This window comes from Oncorhynchus gorbuscha, linkage group LG02, assembly GCF_021184085.1.
Source record: "Oncorhynchus gorbuscha isolate QuinsamMale2020 ecotype Even-year linkage group LG02, OgorEven_v1.0, whole genome shotgun sequence".
Taxonomy (NCBI): domain Eukaryota; kingdom Metazoa; phylum Chordata; class Actinopteri; order Salmoniformes; family Salmonidae; genus Oncorhynchus; species Oncorhynchus gorbuscha.
This window is the reverse complement of record NC_060174.1, coordinates 1,219,151-1,233,003: the sequence shown is the minus strand read 5'-3', so window position 1 is coordinate 1,233,003 and position 13,853 is coordinate 1,219,151. Positions and strand designations below refer to the sequence as shown.

Sequence of the window (13,853 nt, the reverse complement as noted above, 5' to 3'; positions counted from 1 at the left end):
ATACCCAGCCCCCGAAACACAGGTTATATACCCAGCCCAGTGGAGACCGTCCCCGAAACACAGGTTATATACCCAGCCCAGTGGAGACTGTCCCCGACACACTGCCTGGAAAATACAACACAGGTTATATACCCAGCCCAGTGGAGACCGTCCCCGAAACACAGGTTATATACCCAGCCCAGTGGAGACCGTCCCCGAAACACAGGTTATATACCTAGCCCAGTGGAGACTGTCCCCGAAACACAGGTTATATACCCAGCCCAGTGGAGACTGTCCCCGAAACACAGGTTATATACCTAGCCCAGTGGAGACCGTCCCCGAAACACAGGTTATATACCCAGCCCAGTGGAGACCGTCCCCGAAACACAGGTTATATACCCAGCCAAGTGGAGACCGTCCCCGACACACAGGTTATATACCCAGCCCAGTGGAGACCGTCCCTGAAACACAGGTTATATACCCAGCCCAGTGGAGACCGTCCCCGAAACACAGGTTATATACCCAGCCCAGTGGAGACCGTCCCCGAAACACAGGTTATATACCCAGCCCAGTGGAGACCGTCCCCGAAACACAGGTTATATACCCAGCCCAGTGGAGACCGTCCCCGAAACACAGGTTATATACCCAGCCCAGTGGAGACTGTCCCCGACACACTGCCTGGAAAATACAACACAGGTTATATACCCAAGCCCAGTGGAGACCGTCCCCGAAACACAGGTTATATACCCAGCCCAGTGGAGACTGTCCCCGAAACACAGGTTATATACCTAGCCCAGTGGAGACCGTCCCCGAAACACAGGTTATATACCCAGCCCAGTGGAGACCGTCCCCGAAACACAGGTTATATACCCAGCCCAGTGGAGACCGTCCCAGACACACAGGTTATATACCCAGCCCAGTGGAGACCGTCCCAGACACACAGGTTATATACCCAGCCCAGTGGAGACCGTCCCCGACACACAGGTTATATACCCAGCCCAGTGGAGACCGTCCCCGACACACAGGTTATATACCCAGCCCAGTGGAGACCGTCCCCGACACACAGGTTATATACCCAGCCCAGTGGAGACCGTCCCGAAACACAGGTTATATACCCAGCCCAGTGGAGACCGTCCCCGACACACAGGTTATATACCCAGCCCAGTGGAGACCGTCCCCGACACACAGGTTATATACCCAGCCCAGTGGAGACCGTCCCCGACACACAGGTTATATACCCAGCCCAGTGGAGACCGTCCCCGAAACACAGGTTATATACCCAGCCCAGTGGAGACCGTCCCCGACACACAGGTTATATACCCAGCCCAGTGGAGACCATCCCCGACACACAGGTTATATACCCAGCCCAGTGGAGACCGTCCCCGACACACAGGTTATATACCCAGCCCAGTGGAGACCGTCCCCGAAACACAGGTTATATACCCAGCCCAGTGGAGACCGTCCCCGATACACAGGTTATATACCCAGCCCAGTGGAGACCGTCCCCGAAACACAGGTTATATACCCAGCCCCCGAAACACAGGTTATATACCCAGCCCAGTGGAGACCGTCCCCGAAACACAGGTTATATACCCAGCCCAGTGGAGACTGTCCCCGACACACTGCCTGGAAAATACAACACAGGTTATATACCCAGCCCAGTGGAGACCGTCCCCGAAACACAGGTTATATACCCAGCCCAGTGGAGACCGTCCCCGAAACACAGGTTATATACCTAGCCCAGTGGAGACTGTCCCCGAAACACAGGTTATATACCCAGCCCAGTGGAGACTGTCCCCGAAACACAGGTTATTACCTAGCCCAGTGGAGACCGTCCCCGAAACACAGTTTATATTCCCAGCCCAGTGGAGACCGTGCCCGAAACACAGGTTATATACCCAGCCAAGTGGAGACCGTCACCGACACACAGGTTATATACCCAGCCCAGTGGAGACCGTCCCTGAAACACAGGTTATATACCCAGCCCAGTGGAGACCGTCCCCGAAACACAGGTTATATACCCAGCCCAGTGGAGACCGTCCCCGAAACACAGGTTATATACCCAGCCCAGTGGAGACCGTCCCCGAAACACAGGTTATATACCCAGCCCAGTGGAGACCGTCCCCGAAACACAGGTTATATACCCAGCCCAGTGGAGACCGTCCCCGACACACAGGTTATATACCCAGCCCAGTGGAGACCGTCCCCGACACACAGGTTATATACCCAGCCCAGTGGAGACCGTCCCCGACACACAGGTTATATACCCAGCCCAGTGTAGACCGTCCCCGACACACAGGTTATATACCCAGCCCAGTGGAGACCGTCCCCGAAACACAGGTTATATACCCAGCCCAGTGGAGACCGTCCCCGAAACACAGGTTATATACCCAGCCCAGTGGAGACCGTCCCCGAAACACAGGTTATATACCCAGCCCAGTGGAGACCGTCCCCGAAACACAGGTTATATACCCAGCCCAGTGGAGACCGTCCCCGAAACACAGGTTATATACCCAGCCCAGTGGAGACTGTCCCCCACACACTGCCTGGAAAATACAACACAGGTTATATACCCAGCCCAGTGGAGACCGTCCCCGAAACACAGGTTATATACCCAGCCCAGTGGAGACCGTCCCCGAAACACAGGTTATATACCTAGCCCAGTGGAGACTGTCCCCGAAACACAGGTTATATACCCAGCCCAGTGGAGACTGTCCCCGAAACACAGGTTATATACCTAGCCCAGTGGAGACCGTCCCCGAAACACAGGTTATATACCCAGCCCAGTGGAGACCGTCCCCGAAACACAGGTTATATACCCAGCCAAGTGGAGACCGTCCCCGACACACAGGTTATATACCCAGCCCAGTGGAGACCGTCCCTGAAACACAGGTTATATACCCAGCCCAGTGGAGACCGTCCCCGAAACACAGGTTATATACCCAGCCCAGTGGAGACCGTCCCCGAAACACAGGTTATATACCCAGCCCAGTGGAGACCGTCCCCGAAACACAGGTTATATACCCAGCCCAGTGGAGACCATCCCCAAAACACAGGTTATATACCCAGCCCAGTGGAGACCGTCCCCGAAACACAGGTTATATACCCAGCCCAGTGGAGACCGTCCCCGAAACACAGGTTATATACCCAGCCCAGTGGAGACTGTCCCCGTCACACTGCCTGGAAAATACAACACAGGTTATATACCCAAGCCCAGTGGAGACCGTCCCCGAAACACAGGTTATATACCCAGCCCAGTGGAGACCGTCCCCAAAACACAGGTTATATACCTAGCCCAGTGGAGACTGTCCCCGAAACACAGGTTATATACCCAGCCCAGTGGAGACCGTCCCCGAAACACAGGTTATATACCCAGCCCAGTGGAGACCGTCCCCGAAACACAGGTTATATACCCAGCCCAGTGGAGACCGTCCCCAAAACATAGGTTATATACCCAGCCCAGTGGAGACCGTCCCCGAAACACAGGTTATATACCCAGCCCAGTGGAGACTGTCCCCGACACACTGCCTGGAAAATACAACACAGGTTATATACCCAGCCCAGTGGAGACCGTCCCCGAAACACAGGTTATATACCCAGCCCAGTGGAGACCGTCCCCAAAACACAGGTTATATACCTAGCCCAGTGGAGACTGTCCCCGAAACACAGGTTATATACCCAGCCCAGTGGAGACTGTCCCCGAAACACAGGTTATATACCCAGCCTAGTGGATACCATCCCAGACACACAGGTTATATACCCAGCCCAGTGGAGACCGTCCCCGACACACAGGTTATATACCCAGCCCAGTGGAGACCGTCCCCGACACACAGGTTATATACCCAGCCCAGTGGAGACTGTCCCCGACACACTGCCTGGAAAATACAACATAGGTTATATACCCAGCCCAGTGGAGACCGTCCCCGAAACACAGGTTATATACCCAGCCCAGTGGAGACCGTCCCCCTCCTCACAGGTTATATACCCAGCCCAGTGGAGACCGTCCCCGAAACACAGGTTATATACCCAGCCCAGTGGAGACCGTCCCCGAAACACAGGTTATATACCCAGCCCAGTGGAGACCGTCCCCGAAACACAGGTTATATACCCAGCCCAGTGGAGACTGTCCCCGACACACTGCCTGGAAAATACAACACAGGTTATATACCCAGCCCAGTGGAGACCGTCCCCGAAACACAGGTTATATACCCAGCCCAGTGGAGACCGTCCCCGAAACACAGGTTATATACCTAGCCCAGTGGAGACTGTCCCCGAAACACAGGTTATATACCCAGCCCAGTGGAGACCGTCCCCGAAACACAGGTTATATACCCAGCCCAGTGGAGACCGTCCCAGACACACAGGTTATATACCCAGCCAAGTGGAGACTGTCCCCGACACACAGGTTATATACCCAGCCCAGTGGAGACCGTCCCTGAAACACAGGTTATATACCCAGCCCAGTGGAGACCGTCCCCGAAACACAGGTTATATACCCAGCCTAGTGGATACCATCCCAGACACACAGGTTATATACCCAGCCCAGTGGAGACCGTCCCCGACACACAGGTTATATACCCAGCCCAGTGGAGACCGTCCCCGACACACAGGTTATATACCCAGCCCAGTGGAGACTGTCCCCGACACACTGCCTGGAAAATACAACATAGGTTATATACCCAGCCCAGTGGAGACCGTCCCCGAAACACAGGTTATATACCCAGCCCAGTGGAGACCGTCCCCGAAACACAGGTTATATACCCAGCCCAGTGGAGACCGTCCCCGAAACACAGGTTATATACCCAGCCCAGTGGAGACCGTCCCAAACACAGGTTATATACCCAGCCCAGTGGAGACCGTCCCCTGAAACACAGGTTATATACCCAGCCCAGTGGAGACTGTCCCCGACACACTGCCTGGAAAATACAACACAGGTTATATACCCAGCCCAGTGGAGACCGTCCCAGAAACACAGGTTATATACCCAGCCCAGTGGAGACCGTCCCCTGGTCTCAAACACAGGTTATATACCTAGCCCAGTGGAGACTGTCCCAGAAACACAGGTTATATACCCAGCCCAGTGGAGACCGTCCCCTGGTCACAGGTTATATACCCAGCCCAGTGGAGACCGTTCCAGACACACAGGTTATATACCCAGCCAAGTGGAGACTGTCCCCGACACACAGGTTATATACCCAGCCCAGTGGAGACCGTCCCTGAAACACAGGTTATATACCCAGCCCAGTGGAGACCGTCCCCGAAACACAGGTTATATACCCAGCCCAGTGGAGACCGTCCCTGAAACACAGGTTATATACCCAGCCCAGTGGAGACCGTCCCCGAAACACAGGTTATATACCCAGCCCAGTGGAGACCGTCCCCGAAACACAGGTTATATACCCAGCCCAGTGGAGACCGTCCCCAAACACAGGTTATATACCCAGCCCAGTGGAGACCGTCCCCAAACACAGGTTATATACCCAGCCCAGTGGAGACCGTCCCAGACACACAGGTTATATACCCAGCCCAGTGGAGACCGTCCCCTGACACACAGGTTATATACCCAGCCCAGTGGAGACCGTCCCGACACACAGGTTATATACCCAGCCCAGTGTAGACCGTCCCCGACACACAGGTTATATACCCAGCCCAGTGGAGACCGTCCCCCACAGGTTATATACCCAGCCCAGTGGAGACCGTCCCATTGAAACACAGGTTATATACCCAGCCCAGTGGAGACCGTCCCCGAAACACAGGTTATATACCCAGCCCAGTGGAGACTCAATCCCAGAAACACAGGTTATATACCCAGCCCAGTGGAGACCGTCCCCGAAACACAGGTTATATACCCAGCCCAGTGGAGACTGTCCCCCTGTTGACACTGCCTGGAAAATACAACACAGGTTATATACCCAGCCCAGTGGAGACCACTGGTCCCAGAAACACAGGTTATATACCCAGCCCAGTGGAGACCGTCCCCTGAAACACAGGTTATATACCTAGCCCAGTGGAGACTGTCCCCGAAACACAGGTTATATACCCAGCCCAGTGGAGACTGTCCCAGCACAGGTTATATACCTAGCCCAGTGGAGACCGTCCCCTGAAACACAGGTTATATACCCAGCCAGTGGAGACCGCCCCGAAACACAGGTTATATACCCAGCCAAGTGGAGACCGTCCCCGACACACAGGTTATATACCCAGCCCAGTGGAGACCGTCCCCGAAACACAGGTTATATACCCAGCCCAGTGGAGACCGTCCCTGAAACACAGGTTATATACCCAGCCCAGTGGAGACCACTGTCCCCTAAACACAGGTTATATACCCAGCCCAGTGGAGACCAGTCCCCGAAACACAGGTTATATACCCAGCCCAGTGGAGACCGTCCCCAAAACACAGGTTATATACCCAGCCCAGTGGAGACCGTCCCCGAAACACAGGTTATATACCCAGCCCAGTGGAGACCGTCCCCGAAACACAGGTTATATACCCAGCCCAGTGGAGACTGTCCCCGTCACACTGCCTGGAAAATACAACACAGGTTATATACCCAAGCCCAGTGGAGACCGTCCCCGAAACACAGGTTATATACCCAGCCCAGTGGAGACCGTCCCCAAAACACAGGTTATATACCTAGCCCAGTGGAGACTGTCCCCAGAAACACAGGTTATATACCCAGCCCAGTGGAGACCGTCCCCTAAACACAGGTTATATACCCAGCCCAGTGGAGACCGTCCCCGAAACACAGGTTATATACCCAGCCCAGTGGAGACCGTCCCCAAAACACAGGTTATATACCCAGCCCAGTGGAGACCGTCCCTCCAGAACACAGGTTATATACCCAGCCCAGTGGAGACTGTCCCCGACACACTGCCTGGAAAATACAACACAGGTTATATACCCAGCCCAGTGGAGACCGTCCCCGAAACACAGGTTATATACCCAGCCCAGTGGAGACCGTCCCCAAAACACAGGTTATATACCTAGCCCAGTGGAGACTGTCCCCCGAAACACAGGTTATATACCCAGCCCAGTGGAGACTGTCCCCCGAAACACAGGTTATATACCTAGCCCAATGGAGACAGTCCCTCCTCCACAGGTTATATACCCAGCCCAGTGGAGACCGTCCCTGAAACACAGGTTATATACCCAGCCTAGTGGATACCATCCCAGACACACAGGTTATATACCCAGCCCAGTGGAGACCGTCCCCGACACACAGGTTATATACCCAGCCCAGTGGAGACCGTCCCCGACACACAGGTTATATACCCAGCCCAGTGGAGACTGTCCCCTCACACTGCCTGGAAAATACAACATAGGTTATATACCCAGCCCAGTGGAGACCATCCCAGCTGTAAACACAGGTTATATACCCAGCCCAGTGGAGACCGTCCCCAAAACACAGGTTATATACCCAGCCCAGTGGAGACCGTCCCCGAAACACAGGTTATATACCCAGCCCAGTGGAGACTGTCCCCGTCACACTGCCTGGAAAATACAACACAGGTTATATACCCAGCCCAGTGGAGACCGTCCCCGAAACACAGGTTATATACCCAGCCCAGTGGAGACCGTCCCCAAAACACAGGTTATATACCTAGCCCAGTGGAGACTGTCCCCGAAACACAGGTTATATACCCAGCCCAGTGGAGACCGTCCCCGAAACACAGGTTATATACCCAGCCCAACTGTGTTATTGACTTGTTAATTGTTTATTCCATGTGTAACTCTGTGTTGTCTGTTCACACTGCTATGCTTTATCTTGGCCAGGTCGCAGTTGCAAATGAGAACTTGTTCTCAACTAGCCTACCTGGTTAAATAAAGGTGAAATAAAAAAATAAAAAATAAAAAAACTCATCCCTGACCACTGGCCATTCCCTCATTAACTCATCCCTGACCACTGGCCATTCCCTCATTAACTCATCCCTGACCACTGGCCATTCAACATGGCCCGAGTTGCCCCCCCCCCCCCATTCAACATGGCCCGAGTTGCCCCCCCCCATTCAACATGGCCTGAGTTGCCCCCCCATTCAACATGGCCCGAGTTGTCCCCCCCCTTAAGAAACCAACACGTGACTCATCTGATGTCAAAAAACGACAGATCGGTAATTGTCTTTCTTTTCTATGCACAACACTTGAGCGTTCTGTCTCTGATCAACTCCCTCGCTATCTCTCTCAGAACAATCTTCTTGACACTAACCAAACAGGCTCCAAGAAGAGTCTCTCCACTGAGACTGCTCTGCTCTGTGTCACGGAGGCTCTCCACAAAGCTGACCTTCTCATCCTCCTAGATCTATCCACTGCCTTCCAACACCATGAACCATCAGATCCTCCTCTCCACCCTCTCAGGGCTGGGTGTCTCAGGCTCTATCAGATCCTCCTCTCCACCCTCTCAGGGCTGGGTGTCTCAGTCTCTATCAGATCCTCCTCTCCACCCTCTCAGGGCTGGGTGTCTCAGACTCTATCAGATCCTCCTCTCCACCCTCTCAGGACTGGGTGTCTCAGGCTCTATCAGATCCTCCTCTCCACCCTCTCAGGGCTGGGTGTCTCAGCTATCAGATCCTCCTCTCCACCCTCTCAGGACTGGGTGTCTCAGGCTCTATCAGATCCTCCTCTCCACCCTCTCAGGGCTGGGTGTCTCAGCTATCAGATCCTCCTCTCCACTCTCTCAGGGCTGGGAGTCTCAGGCTCTGTCAGATCCTCCTCTCCACCCTCTCAGGACTGGGTGTCTCAGGCTCTATCAGATCCTCCTCTCCACCCTCTCAGGACTGGGTGTCTCAGGCTCTATCAGATCCTCCTCTCCACCCTCTCAGGGCTGGGTGTCTCAGCTATCAGATCCTCCTCTCCACCCTCTCAGGGCTGGGTGTCTCAGCTATCAGATCCTCCTCTCCACCCTCTCAGTACTGGGTGTCTCAGGCTCTATCAGATCCTCCTCTCCACCCTCTCAGGGCTGTGTGTCTCAGGCTCTATCAGATCCTCCTCTCCACCCTCTCAGGGCTGGGTGTCTCAGACTCTATCAGATCCTCCTCTCCACCCTCTCAGGGCTGGGTGTCTCAGGCTCTATCAGATCCTCCTCTCCACCCTCTCAGGGCTGGGTGTCTCAGCTATCAGATCCTCCTCTCCACCCTCTCAGGGCTGGGTGTCTCAGGATCTATCAGATCCTCCTCTCCATCCTCTCAGGGCTGGGTGTCTCAGCTATCAGATCCTCCTCTCCACTCTCTCAGGGCTGGGAGTCTCAGCTATCAGATCCTCCTCTCCACTCTCTCAGGGCTGGGTGTCTCAGCTATCAGATCCTCCTCTCCATCCTCTCAGGGCTGGGTGTCTCAGCTATCAGATCCTCCTCTCCACTCTCTCAGGGCTGGGTGTCTCAGCTATCAGATCCTCCTCTCCATCCTCTCAGGGCTGGGTGTCTCAGCTATCAGATCCTCCTCTCCATCCTCTCAGGGCTGGGTGTCTCAGCTATCAGATCCTCCTCTCCACCCTCTCAGGGCTGGGTGTCTCAGCTATCAGATCCTCCTCTCCACCCTCTCAGGGCTGGGTGTCTCAGCTATCAGATCCTCCTCTCCACCCTCTCAGGGCTGGGTGTCTCAGCTATCAGATCCTCCTCTCCACCCTCTCAGGGCTGAGCTATCAGATCCTCCTCTCCACCCTCTCAGGGCTGGGTGTCTCAGACTCTATCAGATCCTCCTCTCCACCCTCTCAGGGCTGGGTGTCTCAGCTATCAGATCCTCCTCTCCACCCTCTCAGGGCTGGGTGTCTCAGGCTCTACACACTATTGGATTGCATCCTACTTGGCAGGCCGCTCCTACCAGGTGACATGGAGAGGGCTGGGTGTCTCAGGCTCTATCAGACCCCCCCCCAGCTATCTGAATATACTAATTACTGTGATATGGTTGTCCCACCTAGCTATCTGAATATACTAACTACTGTGATATGTGGTTGTCCACCTAGCTATCTGAACATACTAACTACTGTGATATGTGGTTGTCCCACCTAGCTATCTGAATATACTAACTACTGTGATATGTGGTTGTCCACCTAGCCATCTGAATATACTAACTACTGTAATATGTGGTTGTCCACCTAGCCATCTGAATATACTAACTACTGTGAGCTGCTCTTCCTCCCGGGGAAGGACTGCCCGTTCCATGATCTCGCCATCACGGTTGACAACTCCATTGTGTCCTCCTCCCAGAGCGCCAAGAACCTTGGCGTGATCCTGGACAACACCCTGTCGTTCTCAACTAACATCAAGGCGGTGGCCCGTTCCTGAGCAGGTTCATGCTCTACAACATCCGCAGAGTACGATCCCTGCCTCACACAGGAAGCAGGCGCAGGTCCTAATCCAGGCACTTGTCATCTCCCGTCTGGATTACTGCAACTCGCTGTTGGCTGGGCTCCCTGCCTGTGCCATTAAACCCCTTCAACTCATCCAGAACGCCGCAGCCCGTCTGGTGTTCAACCTTCCCAAGTTCTCTCCGTCACCCCGCTCCTCCGTTCTCTCCACTGGCTTCCAGTTGAAGATCGCATCCGCTACAAGACCATGGTGCTTGCCTACGGAGCTGTGAGGGGAACGGCACCTCAGTACCTCCAGGCTCTGATCAGGCCCTACACCCAAACAAGGGCACTGCGTTCATCCACCTCTGGCCTGCTCGCCCCCTACCACTGAGGAAGACAGCTCCCGCTCAGCCCAGTCAAAACTGTTCGCTGCCCTGGCCCCCCAATGGTGGAACAAACTCCCTCACGACGCCAGGACAGCGGAGTCAATCACCACCTTCCGGAGACACCTGAAACCCCACCTCTTTAAGGAATACCTAGGATAGGTTAAGTAATCCCTCTCACCCCACCCCCCTAAGTTTTAGATGCACTATTGTTAAGTGACTGTCCCACTGGATGTCATAAGGTGAATGCACCAATTTGTAAGTCGCTCTGGATAAGAGCGTCTGCTAAATGACTTAAATGTAATGTAAATGTAATATGTGGTTGTCCACCTAGCCATCTGAATATACTAACTACTGTGATATGTGGTTGTCCCACCTAGCCATCTGAATATACTAACTACTGTGATATGTGGTTGTCTCACCTAGCTATCTGAATATACTAACTACTGTGTTATGTGGTTGTCCCACCTAGCTATCTGAATATACTAACTACTGTGATATGTGGTTGTCTCATCTAGATATATGAATATACTAACTACTATCACCCCCCTCTATACAGAGCAGAGATCACCCCCTCTATACAGAGCAGAGATCACCCCCTATACAGAGCAGAGATCCCCCCTATACAGAGCAGAGATCCCCCCCTATACAGAGCAGAGATCCCCCCTCTATACAGAGCAGAGATTCCCCCCTCTATACAGAGCAGGATCCCCCTCTATACAGAGCAGAGATCCCCCCTCTATACAGAGCAGAGATCCCCCTCTATACAGAGCAGAGATCCCCCCCTCTATACAGAGCAGAGATCCCCCCTCTATACAGAGCAGAGATCCCCCCCTATACAGAGCAGAGATCCCCCCCCCCTCTATACAGAGCAGAGATCCCCCCCCCTCTATACAGAGCAGAGATCCCCCTCTATACAGAGCAGAGATCCCCCCCCCTCTATACAGAGCAGAGATCCCCCCCCCTCTATACAGAGCAGAGATCCCCCCTCTATACAGAGCAGAGATCCCCCCCCTATACAGAGCAGAGATCCCCCCTCTATACAGAGCAGAGATCCCCCTCTATACAGAGCAGAGACCCCCCCCCTCTATACAGAGCAGAGACCCACTCCCCTCTATACAGAGCAGAGATCCCCCTCTATACAGAGCAGAGATCCCCCCTCTATACAGAGCAGAGATCCCCCCCTCTATACAGAGCAGAGATCCCCCCTCTATACAGAGCAGAGACCCACTCCCCTCTATACAGAGCAGAGAACCCCCCCCTCTATACAGAGCAGAGTTAACCCCTCTATACAGAGCAGAGGTCCCCCCTCTATACAGAGCAGAGAACCCCCCTCTATACAGAGCAGAGTAAACCCCTCTATACAGAGCAGAGATCACCCCCTCTATACAGAGCAGAGTAAACCCCTCAGAGATCCCCCTCTATACAGAGCAGAGATCCCCCCTCTATACAGAGCAGAGATCCCCCACCTCTATACAGAGCAGAGATCCCCCCTCTATACAAAGCAGAGATCCCCCTCTATACAGAGCAGAGAACCCCCCTCTATACAGAGCAGAGATCCCCCTCTATACAGAGCAGAGTAAACCCCCCTCTATACAGAGCAGAGTAAACCCCCCTCTATACAGAGCAGAGATCCCCCCTCTATACAGAGCAGAGATCCCCCCTCTTCACAGAGCAGAGATCCCCCCTCTATACAGAGCAGAGATCCCCCCTCTATACAGAGCAGAGATCCCCCCTCTATACAGAGCAGAGATCTCCCCCTCTGTACAGAGCAGAGATCCCCCTCTATACAGAGCAGAGATCACCCCCTCTCTATACAGAGCAGAGATCCCCCCTCTATACAGAGCAGAGTAAACCCCTCAGGGATCCCCCTCTATACAGAGCAGAGATCCCCCGTCTATACAGAGCAGAGTAAACCCCTCAGAGATCCCCCTCTATACAGAGCAGAGTAAACCCCTCAGAGATCCCCCTCTATACAGAGCAGAGTAAACCCCTCAGAGATCCCCCTCTATACAGAGCAGAGTAAACCCTCAGAGATCCCCCTCTATACAGAGCAGAGTAAACCCCTCAGAGATCCCCCTCTATACAGAGCAGAGTAAACCCCTCAGAGATCCCCCTCTATACAGAGCAGAGTAAACCCCTCAGGGATCCCCCTCTATACAGAGCAGAGACCCCCCCCCCCTCTATACAGAGCAGAGTAAACCCCTCAGAGATCCTTCTAGACCGATGCCGTGTCACTACTCACTCCACGGTGAACTCGTGTGCTCCTACAGGGATGCAGTAAACAAACTGCATGGCGCTCCACAGCCGGTGAAACTCCACACACTCGTCCACGTGCATCACGCCGTTGCTGGGCAACGGGCCGCGCCAGATGGGGTCGTCCAGGAAACCGCGGACGCGAGTCAGGATGACCTCGAACATGGACAGGCCACAGCACAGACGCTCTTTGGTCAGCAGGTCACCTTCACGGGTAATGGCTATTTGCTACAGTGGAAGAGAGGGGGGAGAAAGAGTGGGGAATGAAAGGGGGGAAGTAAAAGAGGGGGAGGAGAATGGGTGGGGAAGAGGGAGGGCTGGTGTTTACTAAGGCAGTGTGATGGTTCCCAGGGCTGGTATTAACTAAGGCAGTGTGATGGTACCTGTGGGGTTCCCAGGGCTGGTATTAACTAAGGCAGTGTGATGGTTCCCAGGGCTGGTATTAACTAAGGCAGTGTGATGGTACCTATGGGGTTCACTAAGGCAGTGTGATGGTTCCCAGTACTGGGGTTCACTAAGGCAGTGTGATGGTACCTGTGGGGTTCCCAGGCGTTCTATCAGAGGAACCAGGTGCAGGGCTGTGTATTTAGTCTCCAGACGTTTCATCTTGGCATCAAGACGCTCACCCTCTACAATGAGAAGAGATAACAGAGTCACTGATCCAGACGGACGGACGGACGGACGGACAGACAGACAGACAATCTTACCCTCTGACATGGACCCTGGGAAGAATGTTCTGGAATGGTGCAGCATGTAGCAGGTCACACATGTCCTCCTGAGACTGAGAGCTGAAAGAGAAGATTGTTTAAATTGACTTTTTTTGCAGCCATCGTCATTTTCCACTGACACAAGGTGTTGCTGCTAGCTACTGGTCAGAGATGTTCCTCTGAAACAAGGTGTTGCTGCTAGCTACTGGTCAGAGATGTTCCTCTGAAACAAGGTGTTGCTACTGG

At 53.9% G+C, this 13,853-nt stretch overlaps 1 pseudogene; it reads right to left on the bottom strand.

The window, feature by feature from the left end:
- The window catches only part of LOC123995929, a 151,351-nt pseudogene that overhangs the window by 13,160 nt on the left and 124,338 nt on the right, over positions 1–13,853 (bottom strand).